General features: G+C 40.9%; 1 pseudogene; it reads right to left on the bottom strand.

The window, feature by feature from the left end:
- Positions 1 to 7,008: 7,008 nt before the first annotated feature.
- On the bottom strand, positions 7,009 to 14,319 carry LOC114698647 (annotated as a pseudogene).
- Between the last annotated feature and the right edge of the window lie 437 nt (positions 14,320 to 14,756).

The following is a 14,756-nucleotide window of genomic DNA, read 5'->3' as shown; positions in this document are numbered from 1 at the left end:
CATATTTGCAGATGACATGATAGTATACATGAGTGACCACAAAAATTCAACCAAGGAACTGATACAGCTTATAAACACCTTCAGCAACATAGCAGGATACAAGATCAACTCAAAAAAAAAAAAAAAAAAACAAACCCAGTAGCCCTCCTATATACAATTGACAAGCAGGCTGAGAAGGAAATCAGAGATACATCACCCTTTACAATAGCCACAAATGATATAAAAAAACCTTGGGGGTAACTCTAACTAAGTAAGTGAAGGACCTATATGACAAGAACTTTAAGTCCCTGAAAAAAGAAATTGAAGATGTCAGAAAATGGAAACATCTCCCATGCTCATGGATAGGCAGGATTAACATAGTAAAAATGGCAATCTTACCAAAAGCAATCTACAGGTTCAATGCAATCCCCATCAAAATACCAACACAATTCTTCACAGACCTGAAAAAAATAATACTCAACTTCATATGGAAAAACAAAAAACCCAGGATAGCCAAAAGAATCCTGTACAATAAAACAACCTCTGGAGGCACCATGACCCCTGACCTCAAGCTCTACTATAGAGCTACAGTAATAAAAACACCTTGGTACTGGCATAAAAACCGATGTGTGGACCAATGAAATCGAATTGAAGACCCTGATATTAATCCGCACACCTATGAACATATAATTTTTGACAAAGAAGCCAAAACTGTACCATGGAAAAAAGAAAGTATCTTCAGCAAATGGTGCTGGCATAACTGGATGTCAACATGTAGAAGGCTGCAAATAGATCCATATCTGTCACTATGCACAAAACTTAAGTCCAAGTGGATCAAAGACCTCAATATAAATCCAGTTACTCTGAACCTGATAGAAGAGAAAGTAGGAAGTAGTCTTGAACACATTGGCATAGGAGATCACTTCCTAAATATAACACCAGTAGCACAGACACTGAGACAAACAATCAATCAATGGGACCTCTTGAAACTGAGAAGCTTTTGTAGAGCAATGAACATGGTCAATAAGACAAAGCAACAGCCTACAGAATGGGAAAAGGTCTTCACCAACCCCACATCTGACAGAGGGCTGATATCCAGAATATATAAAGAACTCAAGAAATTAGACATCAAAATGCCCAATACTCCAATTAAGAAATGGGCTATAGAACTAAACAGAGAATTCTCAACAGAGGAGGTCAAATGGCTGAAAGACATTTAAGGAATTGCTCAACATCCCTAATCATCAGGGAAATGCAAATCAAAATGACTCTGAGATACCACCTTACACCTGTCAGAATGGTAAGATCAAAAACACTGAAGACAGCTTATGCTGGAGAGGATGTGGAACAAGGAGAACTCTCCTCCACTGCTAGTTGGAATGCAAGCTTGTACAGTCACTTTGGAAATCAATATGGTGCTTTCTTAGAAAATTGGGAATCAATCTCCCCCAAGACCCAGCTATACCACTCTTGGGCATATACCCAAGGAATGCTCAATCATATCACAAGGGCACATGCTGAGCTATGTTCATATCAACATTGTTTGTAATAGCCAGAACCTGGAAACAACCTAGATGCCCTTCAACTGAAGAATGGATAAAATAAAATGTGGTACATATACACAATGGAGTACTACTCAGCAGAGAAAAACAATGACATCATGAGGTTTTTAGGCAAATAGATGGATCTAGAAAAAATCATCTTGAGTGAGGCAACCCAGACTCAGAAAGACAAACATGGTATGTATTCACTCATAGGAAGATACTAGATGTAAAACAAAGATCACTAGACTGCTACTCACAACTCCAGGGAGGCCACCTAGAAAACAGGACTCTAAGAAAGACAGGGATTTCCCAATGACAGAGAAATGGATGAGATCTACATGAACAACCTGGACGTGAGTGGGAGTAATGAAGGGCAAGGTTTGAGGGAAAGAGAGCTTAGGGAGCAGGAGATCCCAGCTGGATCAAGAACAGAGAGGGAGAACAAGGAATAAGAGACCATGATAAATGAAGACCAAATGGGAACAGGAAGAAGCAAAGTGCTAGAGAGGTCCCCAGAAATCTACAAAGATACCTCCACAATGGACTACTCGTAATGGTCAAGAGAAAACCTGAACTGACCTACTCTGGTGATAAGATGGCCAAACACCCTAACTGTCATGCTATAAATCTCATCCAATGACTGAGGGAAGCTGATGCAAAGATCCACTGCACGCTCCAGGTGGAGATCCAGGAGTCCATTTGGCGAGAAAGAGGAGAGATTGTATGAATGAGAATTGTTGAGACCAAGACTGGAAAAAGCACAGGGAAAAATAGCCAAACTAATGGAAACACATGAACTATGAACCAATAGCTGAGGAGCCCCCAACTGGATCAGGCCCTCTGGATAAGTGAGACAGTTGATTAGCTTGAACTGTTTGGGAGCACCCAGGCAGTGGGACCTGGACCTGTCCTTAGTGCATGAGCTGGCTGTTTGGAACCTGGGGCATATACAGGGACACTTGGCTCAGCCTGGGAGGAGGGGACTGGACCTGCCTGGACTGAATCTATCAGGTTGAATTGAATCCCCAGGGGAGTCTTTGCCCTGGAGGAGATGGGAATGGGGGTGGGCTGGGGGGGAGAGTGCAGGAGGGGGAGAACAGGGGAATCTGTAGCTGATAAGTAAAATGAAATTAAATTATAAAATAAAAAATAAAAAAATAAATAATAAAAATAAGATGTAGCAGGAATCTTAAAGAGTCTTATTAATAAAATCAAACCTGAGGCCAGTTATTGGGGTGAATGCTGGTAGATCAGAGAGATAGAACAAGCCACAGCTATCTCACCTTGCCAATTCCCCAGCTGGTCCTGTTTCCTCAGGCTGGAAGCCTCTGAGTCCTCATTCCAATGGCTCTCAGCTGAACTGCTGCTCGAAGCCTGAAAGCTTAGCCAGAAATGCTTAACCAGGTCAAAAGCTTCTAGTTTCTGGTCCTCATGCCTTATATACCTTTCTGCTTTCTACCACCACTCCCTGGGATTAAAGGCTTGCTTTCTAGGATTAAAGGCGTGATGAGTCACCATGCCTTTCTGTATCCTTGAACACATGGATTTCTGCCTCTGAAATGCTAAGATTAAAGGCGTGTGCTACCACTGCCTATCCTTTATGTTTAATATTGTGGCTGCTCTGTCTCTGACCCCAGATAAGTTTATTGGCATGCACAATATTTGGGGGAATACAATACCACATTTCTTCTCTTTTTGTCTAAAATTTTTAAAAGCTTATAACTAATACAAGAAAAATTATATCCAGTAAATATATACAATATACACAGTCAAGATTACATTAACGATGTCTAGTCCATTAACATTTGACAGATTCAGATTAAAAACTCCATTATATATATTAACAATGTCCAGTCCAGTAACATCTGATAAACTCAGACCAAAAAAATTTCATTACTTATCTTATTTAAAACAAGTAGTTCCTTTTTAAAAGTAGATTCCATAATCTCACTTTTTACCTTATCATATCCATATTCTCTTTTTTTTCTTTTCATAATACATTCAGTAGTCTACCTTTTGTCATTTTTATATCTTCCCCTTTTTCTTCAGTGTAGATTCAGTGATCTACCTATTTATCCTATTATTTCTTTATCTTTTTTCTCAGAGTAGATTCAATGATCTATCTCATATCTTATTCTCTTTTTCTTTTTGCTTTCTAGGGGTGAAGATATCTTTAAGGAATCTTGAAAAGAAATTTTTTGGGTTAATTGTCAAGTCCTGTATCATTTGTCCAGTCTCTGCATAATAGGAAAGTTCAGGGGTTGTCACGAGTCCTTGCTCCAGTAGTCTGTCAGGCTGGATCATCTCAGCTAGCCATCTCTAAATTGTCCTGACCAGTTTGTAGTCCAAAGTCGATCTTTCCGTGGTGTTAATCAGCCTAATGGCTTTACCATAGTCCATGTGGAATCATCTTTGTAAAGTCACTGTTAGGCGTGGTCACAGGTCTCTGCAGATTTGTGTGTGTGTGTGTGTGTGTGTGTGTGTGTGTGTACCTCCTCTGTGGTTTGGATTAATCACAGTCTGATAAATATCTGTCTCTCAGAACCATGAACACTCTTCCCAAGAGAAAGCAAAACAAAAACAAAAAACAAACAAACATACAAAACCAAAACTAAACACTGCCCTCTGTCTTTGCCTCTCCATGGCCTCTTCATTCATCTCACTGGCTTTGGGAGCTGCTGATTGTCATGCAATATACTCTTTTGACCCAACAACTTTCCCTTGGTCTCCAGCACACCAACACTGGATCTCCACACAAACTGCCCACACACTGTTGCCCCGAGTCATGTAGACAATGTGGTCATGGCTCTGCAGTCCCAGTCCATTTCCACACTCCAGCAGGTCATAGATGGGGTCAATGTTGGAATGTGGGAGCTCAAAGCCCTGCATGTGTATCTGGTTGGCTGCAGACTGGCCAGTCCAGGCTGCTGGGACCTCTCCCCTCCAGTGAGGAGTGCGACCAGCTCTTCTACATGCTTGTAGAGGGGTAGGGCCATCTTCCAAAGTATGGAGAGCCTGCTCTCCTGATAGGGATGGGGCCAACTTTCCTATGCCAGGGTCATCGAGGTCTGTTATCCAAAGACCAGATAAGGATGGAGTCAGCCCTCCCCTGGCCAGTGAGGAGAGGAGCCAGCACAACAAGATACTTTTGTTAAACTCATGGTTCAACACATCGTTCACTTGGGCTCCTACAGTAACACGAGTGACAGACATCAGCACAGACCCCATCTGTGGCAGGACCATGGACCCAGGCCATCAGTAGTACCTTAAGCTTGGATGTCCCCATGGCTCCAAGTGGCAGCATAGGTCTCTCAGATTGACATGGGCCCAGCAGCATCAGAGTTGCCAGACACCAACATGATCCCAGGTGGTGGTGGAGACTCCGAGCAGTCTCGCAGTCTCTATGACAATAGGAACCACAGAAATCAACACAGATCCTAGCTGAAGTAGGGCCATGGACCCAGACATGGCCCCTGGCCACAGCTCATGCAGGGTGTCATCATGGCCCTAGATGGCATTGCAGAAACACCCTCACCCCTCCATCTTCGTGGTCCCCATGGCAAATCTAGGTCTCACGTGTCTGCCCAGATCCCAGGCATCTGCACTGCCTTCGGTAGTAACCTGAGCCATGGACACTGACAGTGACCCTGGCTCCAGTGGGCCATGCAACCACACATGGCCCTCAGCAGCAGCCTTGGCTCAGATTTCTCCAAGGCCATGAGTGTCAGCTCAGACCACTCAGCTGGGCATGGCCCTGGCAGCTGCATGTCCTTAGACCCTAGCACAGTCAAAGAAAATGAGAAGCCAGGCATTCTTGTAGCCCTTAGTGGAAATGGGATCCAAGGACATCAACATAGACCCTGGTTGTAGTAGGACCACGAACTAAGACATGGTCCCTAGCAGCCTCTTATACCCAGATGTCACCATGACCCTGGGTGACTGTATAGGCCTGTCAGATTGGCTCGCACCAGCTGCAAGGTGGCCCTTGGAAAACAACATGGCCCCAGGTGGGGGCACAGACCTCGAGCATCTGCATGGCCTTCAGTGGTATCAGGAGCCATGTATTCTATTTACCTGCCCAAAACTCTGAGGTCTCTATGTACAATGGAGATTCCAAACTAACTCTAAAATTGTTAATAAAATTATCAATGATTTGATTCATATGGTCTACAGCCAGTGGGGAATGGTGTAATGGCTAAAGAACCTCCATTTTATGTTAGGCATTCCTCATGATACCTAATAATAATTTAACTCTGACTCCAGGACCTGGAAGACAACACCCCAGTAACCTCAACTCACTAAGCATCCCTCCAACCCTGAATGTACAGCTATGACCATCTCCTTCAATATGATATGACTACCTGCATTTATGGCTTTTATAACTGGCTTATGCAGACAATCAAGGACTATTCTTAGGTCGCCTTGACAACCTAATCTTGATAGAGCAAAACAGCTCTTGGTTACTTGTCCAGATACTCAAGGCCTTCTTGTGGTTTTCACATTTAAAAATCCTTCCCTCATCTCCAGCCCTCTTGGCTCAATATTTTCTGGTTTTGCTCTGAGACAGTTGTCCTGCTAGCAGCTACAATACATTTAGCTGATTATAATTTTAATATGAATTGAGTCTATGGTCTTTTCCCAGGGGTCTCTTACTCCATAATGTGGGGATTAAGGGAAGCTTTATACACTTGGGCTAAACCCACTCAGGTTGAGTGCAGGACACAGACTTCCTGATCCATATATGGCTCAAAATGGGCCTGTCTGGGTTGCTGAGATGACTTAGCAGTTAAAATGCTTGATGAGCAAAACTGACAACCTGAGTTTGATCCCTGGAACCTGAATAAAGGTGGAAGGTGAGAACTGATGACACAGAGTTGCCCTCTGACCCCTAAACACATTTCAAGTCATGAACACACACACACACACACACACACCAGGCAATACAGTGATAAAAAAAAATTAAAAATTAAAGGGCTTATCCATGTCCTTAAGATAACCAGAGCTATTAAAGTTACTTGACAGGGCTCAAATAGTTGGCTGTATTTCTGATAAGTACAGTAGGGAGTGGACTTTATCCAAGTCACTCCTTACATTTTTGACCCATTCAATTTGTCCTGCAGGAGCATCTGTGAGAAATGTACAACATGAACTTTCTCAGATGTGGGTGTGTGAACATCAGACCTCACACCTTAGGAGGGTTTCTCAAACAAATAATACACCCTATAGAAACACCTAGTCACAGAAATCAAGGTGTGGTTATAAACAGTTTATTTCTCTAGATTGTAACATTAATCACATATTGCATACTTAAAAACTGTTACAGCTGACCATGAAGACAAACACTGCTTTTTGATCATAGCAAAGTGTCAGAGGGTAGTGAATTTGAAGTCAGAGCATAACATTTCATCCACATACCCAGTAGATTGCTTTTGGGTGTCTATGGAAGTCGTGAATGCTATAGTAGATCTACCCCCAAAATGATCCCACACTTCATTCTATCACAGACCTTAGAAAACCACCAAGTTCTTGCCCCTGGGCCTCCCTTCAACACTCAGACCCATGAACTGCAGGCAGGAGAGGGCTACAGCTCAGCAAGAGGCAGCAGCTGGACCAGGAGACCAGGTAGCACCACAAGCAGCAGGGTTGCTGTAGATGGGAGGAGAAAGGAAGGTTTCATGTGGGAAATCTCAAGACAGGGATAGCTCCCCTAAACATTCAGAACTTTACATCTAGCTCAAATCCCAAGAGAGTAGGCTCTAGGGGGCCAGCATGCCTGGCGAGACTCTTCTAGCTTCCTCAATATCTCTAAAGTACTCAAGTAGCAGGAGGTGAGCAAACTGATGGATCCCCACCACTTCCAGGGTCCTGTGCTCTAAGACACTGACTGGGGATAAAAGACTTTCCTATCCGGAGTCTTCCTGGTCTTCTAGGGAGTCTGACAGGCTTCTCCTTCTTCACCCAAGAAGAGTTTTCTGGGTCTGAACCTTCTGAAAGTCCACTGTTGCAGCAGTTTGTATTCTTTGTGTGCAAACTTTTGTGAACTAGAACCTAACTGTGGCTCTCAGCCTGCCTGGACTGGACATCAACCATTTGGCCCTGATGGGCAGCATCTGTAGGCAGAGTTTTCCTGTCTGGACATCTACTCCCTAATAACCACTCAGAGACTTATATAAATTATAAATGCTTGGCCGGTAGCTTAGGCTTAAATAACCCATTTTCATTCATCTATGTCCTCTCTGAGGCTCATTGACCTCATCTGTGAACTTCCCATGTTGCTTCTTCTGCACCTGGATCTAGACTCCTCAGATTTCACCCTTCTTCTTCCCAGTGTCCTTAGTCTGGTTCTCTCAACTAACCTTATCCTGCCCAGCTATTGGACAATCAACTCCTTAATTAAACCAATCACAATGACATATATTCACACAATGTGATGGAATATTTCACTTTCTCCCTTTTGTCTAAGTAAAAAGGAAGATTTAAATTTAACAAAGTAAAAGAATATACAACAAAAACAGTTATTAAGTAAGAATTACACTTACAGCATCCAGTCTATTTGTATTTGGCAAATTTAGAGAAAATACTATTTATCTTATCTTTGTCTGTTTAAAGTTTTATATCTAATTTACATTTTTGCTATAACTAAGGAAAACTTTAAGTCTAATTATTTAGTCTTTAACTCCATCAATGACCTCAGAAGGGTGAAATGTTATGTAGTGACAGGAACATCAGGATACCTAGACAGTCACCCAAAATTCTTCTATAACATTGGAGCATCTATCTTTGGCCTAGAGGCATAGAATATCTGACAGATATTTTCTGAAGCAGGAAACTTTGAAGGACTGTCCCACCTTGTCTTGGCAAAGTTTGGGAGTAACTTTCTTTAGCTTGTTCCTGATTCAGTCTGGACAGTATACTGTCCGCAATTGAGGCAAGGGCAGTTTCTTTTCTCAAATGGCTAGCTTTTGCAATAAAGAATGTAAATTCTGTATGGAGTTTCTTCAATGACCAGCGTCTTCTTTGAAGTAAATTGGTGCTGCCAGGAGCAGACAGGTCTCACTGTCAAGAGAAGTGTTAGGTTATTAAATATATTGAATGTCATATTCTGTAGGTCTTTGAAGTGTTTGAAGACCATCTATCTATCTAAATATATTTATTTATGACCTTGAAAAAATACCTAACATGACTATATGTTTGACTATTATAGATGACTAGCTATTAATATGTATTTCTTACTTGCACATTATATTTTAAAATGGGCTATGTAAGTACAATATCTTTAATAATAGCAATAACATATATACAGTATAAGAAAAAATAACCTAAATTTGTATCAATATACAAAAATTCATACCAATGTGAAATAAGACGAGTGGTTTTATTTTTAGTTTAAAAGTAGATTCAATAATCTACCCTTTTCTATACTATCCCCTCCCTTTTAAAAAAAAATCCCTAATTCTATCCTCCCTTGCTTAGTTTTTTCCTTGTCATGACCAATAATAATTTGCAACCACCCTTCCCCAAATGATGACAAACATCCATAAACCATTGAATAACCAAAAAACCATCCATCCCACCTATTAGGAATGTGGATGGTGTATTCTCTAGACTGCTTCCTCTTGTCTGAGGGTGTTAATACATTTGGGGAAACCTTGAGAAAATCAGGATAATTGCTAGGTCTTGGCTGTAATAGTTTGTGAGGCTGGATCATCTCAGCTAGCAGCCTTGAAGCTGTTGTGGATGCAGAACTCACAACTGCAACAGAGGCACTCTGAGATGTTGGAGTACCTGGGCCTCGTGTTTTTATTGGTGTTTGGTCCCCTTTTTCTGAAAACACATAAACTCCCAAAGGTAACATACATTACAAGCATGGAATATGTGGTGCGCACAGGTCAGTTAAAGATGATTTTTTGTTTTATATTTGAGGAGGTGAGAGCAGTGGCAGAGGCAGGCAGAGTGGTGGCAGAGAGGAGGTTGTAATAAAGATTGGACTAAGCTGCTCCCAGAGAAATAGAGCCCAACAGCACCGATTTAACCAAGACCTCCTAGTGGACCAAGACTAACAATTAGAACAAGAAAGGCACCTTCAGTCACAGACACCGCCTGCACCGAGCAGAGGAAGAGATGAGTAGACACCAGTGCAAAAATACAGGTAACAACATAAAGACCTATATGACATCAGAACCTAGCAATTCTACACCTGCAAGACTTGAACACACCAAGACAGAAGAAACAGAAGAAATGAATCCTAAAAATGACTTTAAGAGAATGATAGAGGCCCTTAAAGAGGAAATTAAAAAACTCCCTTAAAGAGGAAATAAAAAATTCCTTTAAAGAAATGCAAGAAAAGACAAAAAAAAATGGAAGAAATCAAAGAAAGCCAAGAAAAAGTAATTAAACAGATGAAGGAAACAATTCAAGATTTGAAAAATGCAATTGAGACAATAAAGAAAACACAAACTGAGGGAATGCTGGAAATAGAAATTCTGACTAAATGAACAGGAACTACAGAAGCAAGCATAACCAACCGAATGCAAAAGATGGAACAGAGAATCTCTGACACTGAAGACACAATAGAGAAAATAGATTCGTCAGTTAAAGAAAACACTAAAGACAAAAAAGTCATAATACAAAACATCCAAGAAATTTGGGACACCATGAAAAGACCAAATCTAAGAATAATAGGGATACCAGTCAAGGATCCTGGGCAAGAACTTCCCTTATGAACCTCTAGGAGCTGGGATGGCTGCCCACCTCCAAAGCTGCTCAATGCACAGCATCATAAATGCCAGTGCAGGTTGGCTGCTCTAATTCGTGTGCCCCAACATGTTGTGTGGACTGTTCACAAATTCTTCACTTATGACACAAGGCAGAAGGCTGAAGGAGCTTGGCACTCTCAATGAGAACAGAAAAGGGGGCGGGAGAAGCTCCACTTGGCATCAAGGCAGTGGTACCGGGTCCTGTGCTCATTGCATGAGTTGGCTGTTTGAAACCTGGGGCTTATGCAGGAACGCTTGGCTCAGTCTGGGAGGAGGGGACTGGACCTGCCTGGACTGAGTCTACTAGGTTGATCTCAGTCCTCAGGGGAGGCTTTGCCCTGGAGGAGGTGGGAACGGGGGGGGCGCGGGGGGTAAGGGAGGGGGGCAGGAGGGGGAGAACAAGGGAATCCATGGCTGATATGTAGAACTGAATGGTATTGTAAAATAAAATAAAAGGGAAAAAAGAATATTAGGGATAGAAGAAGGAGAAGAATACCAACTCAAAGGCACAGAAAATATACTCAACACAATCATAGAAGAAAACTTTCCTAACCTAAAGAAAAAAAAATACCTATGAAGATACAAGAAGCTTACAGAACAGCAAATAGGCTGGATCCAAAAAAAAGTCCCCTCGCCATAGTAATAATCAAAACACAAAACATGCAGAACAAAGAAAAATATTAAGAGCCACAAAGGAAATATATATACCAAGTAACATATAAAGACAGACCCATCAGAATAACACCAGACTTCAATAGAGACTATGAAAACTAGAAGGTCCTGGACAAATGTTATGCAGACACTAAGAGACTACAGATGCCAACCCAGACTATTATACCCAGCAAAACTATCAATCACCATAGACAAAGTAAACAAAATATTCCATGATAAAACCAGATTTAAACAATACTATCCACAAATCCAGCCCTACAGAAAGCACTAGAAGGAAAAATCCAATCTAAAGAAGTTAAACACACCCATGAAGACTCAGGCAATAGATAATCCCACACCAACAAACACCAAACAAGGAAAACGCAACATGACCACAAAAAATAAACAGGAATTAACAATCACTGGTCATTAATATCCATCAATATCAATGGTCTTAATTCACCTATAAAAAGATACAGACTAACAGAGTGGATAAGAAAACAGGATCCATCCTTCTGCTACATACAAGAAACACACCTTAACTTCAAAGACAGACACTACCTCAGAGTAAAGGGCTGGGAAAAGGCTTTCCAAGCAAATAGACCTAAGAAGCAAGCTGGTGTAGCTGTCCTAATGTCTAATAAAATAGACTTCAAACTAAATTTGAGCAGGTAAAATATACATTACATGCTTTGTAGTTTTTTTTACACTTATTTCTTTATGTCTGTGGCCAGGCTTTCAGGGGGTGTCTTCCTTAATCAAACCTGATCATCTTTAACCTGGTATGAGTCCACAGCCTCTCATTTCCTGTAAAATAAAAGCATCACCTCTCTCCCAAAGCAACACATCTTCTGACTTCCATTTTGAAGTCAAGATACTTTTAAAATATGTAGGTTGGCTTAATCTAGCAGCTTTCATAATACAATGTCTATGATCAACTAACACTCCTTCTTCAGCAGTCAAAAAAAATTCAAACACAACACAATAACATACAGCATCCAGACTCTCTGTGTATTTTTCATCTTTACCTGACTTATGATACTTTTATTATTGTTTACTTTACTCCTTTTTAAAGGGCTATATTATTTTTAAACTATTTTTTAATCAATGACTGTATATACCCCTTTTTCCTCTCAGCCAAGCCTATGTGTATTTTTTAACACACTGTAACTCATTTGGAGGGATTTTTTTATTTTGGTCTGGATCTGTCTTTGCGGAGCATCTATTTTTTTTTTTATTTGATCGCTTAAGACAAACCTTAAGCTGCTATGTTAGTTACTGGCACTTCTCAGCTTAGTGTATGGCAGTAAAGCATGGTAGCTAGCAGATGGCTCCATCCTGCAGACAGCTGCCAGGAGACACATCTCTGCACTGCAGCTGGCATGAGAATGTGAAACTAGGTCCATGCTCATCTCTGTTTTTGTGTGCTTGAAATCTTTTTTAAAGCATTCTCAGGTCTTTTGTGGATGTGGGTGTTGGACATTTGGGTGCCAAATAGCTGTCTTGTTGTACTGTGGACCTGATTAGAGTGGTCATGGTTTCCTTGGGCTTGATATAAATTCAAATTTTCTCTATATAGATGCATAAAGCCTCTGTGATTGCTTCTGTAGATCCACTTCCTGCCCCCAAAGACTTCCCATGTTTCCAGACACCCTAGAGTGTCAGAGCTAATTAGATCTAAGATCATTCTGTACTTAGTAGTCTAACCGTACCTCATTTCAGGTTCTCCTTGGCCTCTCACTCAAACTTAACTTCCTAGGACAGCATTTAGTGAGGCCTGAATGTAAGTAAGTAATCCAGACACTGTGCAGATCCTGAGTAGTGGGCAGTAGGAGACAAGGTCTCTAGACTGTAAGCAATTGATTTTCCTGTGAATGTCAAGATCTACTCCATTATGAGTTTGGATCAGATGTCTGACATGTGCACATGGGTCTTCATCTTTAAAAACAAAAGGTGTTTGTCGATTGATATCTACATGCCAAGTAATACATCTTGAATTCCTCTCTTTTAATTCTCAAAACAATATTACAAGAATATTTGTCATTTGGGTCTATGTGATTCAAATAGGGAAACTGAGGCACAGATATCTGGTAACTTGCCAAGAGTCACAAAGTTAGATGTTTGAACCAGATTACCATGGAGTCTGGCCCCAAACCTATGACAGAGAGCATGACACAGTAATTTTTCTCTGAAAGTATGAAGGAAGGACTGCTATGATAAATGATATTTGAACTATGCCTTGAAAAGTAATTACCAAACTAAAATTGATGGTGTCTTTGCTTTCATAGATTGAGACATGTGGTCAAGGGATGAAGAGAGATCCCAAGCCACAAGGAATAATGGGTATACAGCCATAGAGATCCCAAACACAGGGAAGTTTTAGTTTGAAAGGATAAATATCCGCTGATGGCACTTTTCACTCCTTATAAGCCTAAACCTGTTAGTAGCATTTTCCTGAAGTCGCTCACTGTGTTCAACCATTTCTGAAACACCTTCACTGAGGTGTGTGCTCCTTGGCTTTACCAATGCTACCCTTCATCATTCTAGGCATCTGTGCCATTTGCATGGTCTACCAGGTGTCTTCTGGTAGGGAGCACCCCTCTTCCATTTCATGATGTCCCCACCAGCTCCACCTCTAACACAGACCCAGACTCACCTGAGCTGCTGAAATGACTGTTGTTGGTAGAACCGCAATAGAAGCAATTGAAGTTGCTCTTCTCTCTTTGGGGGGAGTGCAGAAAAATTTTGTCATTCCTCTTTCCACTTGATGTTACAGTGACATTGTGATATACTTCATAGCCTAAAATTTACATCTCCTCTTGTTCAGGTTTGTGAAAAAAAATGATTTTATATGAACACCCAAGCAGGTTTTGATGATAAACAGTGTCCCATGAACATGACCAAAACCATAAAGAGCTACCATCTCTTCCAAAGATGAATAAGCGAACTGCCCAAATCATAAAGAAACCTCCACAGTGTAACTTAACTTGTTCTTGATGCCTCGGTAAACATTGTAACAATTATCACTACACAGAAGCTGAAGAGCTCTTGTTAAGCAGTGATGGAAGGCCTTGTAATGGAAGTTACCAGGATTTTTTTTTAATTCTCTAACTGCTTTGTTAAAATCTTCATGTATTGTCCCACTGTAGGCCACTAAAGCCATTCCAATGACATCTTGAAAACCTTTGGGATTGCTCATTGTCTTTTTTTAATCCCCTTCAATTTTTTCTCTGCCTTTACCTACTCAAGTTTTAATTGCCTATTGTGTTGAAGTCTTCTTGTAACAACTGGAGTGCTTTTCTCTCCATATCTTCAACACAGCCCTCATACTGATCATCAAATGCATTGGGAGCCATGTCCAGGTTGGAAGGCTCAGTCAGGCCTGTCATCTGAAAGAGAGAAATAGAGTTCTTTGTTGCTTGATAAATTTGCTAAGTTATCAGCATGTGCTGGGTGCTGTCTGGAGCCCACAGCATGAGATGTAGCATATGCCATGGCATATGCTACACATGGCACATGCATGAACACAGTCTCATTATGGACGTTATAAGGAATGCAGAAAGGTAAGACTGAGATCTCTGATTCTTTTGTATTTACAGATACATTTTTCCTTCTTTATTCAATCCAATGTTTAGTCAGCATACAAAAAAAGCAGACCTCATTATGACATTTTCATAAACATATATCATTGTGTTTTATTCACATTGAGCCACACACAATCTCCCCCTTGCTGATATTATTTTTACATTACTTTATGGTGATATTTTATTTGTACTGAAATGTGATTTTATTTGTATGTTAATAAATAAAGTTGCCCAGGGGTCAG

This window comes from Peromyscus leucopus, chromosome 1 (genome assembly GCF_004664715.2).
Source record: "Peromyscus leucopus breed LL Stock chromosome 1, UCI_PerLeu_2.1, whole genome shotgun sequence".
In the NCBI taxonomy this organism is placed as follows: domain Eukaryota; kingdom Metazoa; phylum Chordata; class Mammalia; order Rodentia; family Cricetidae; genus Peromyscus; species Peromyscus leucopus.
Note: the sequence above shows the minus strand (reverse complement) of the source record. Positions and strands in the feature narration are given on the sequence as shown.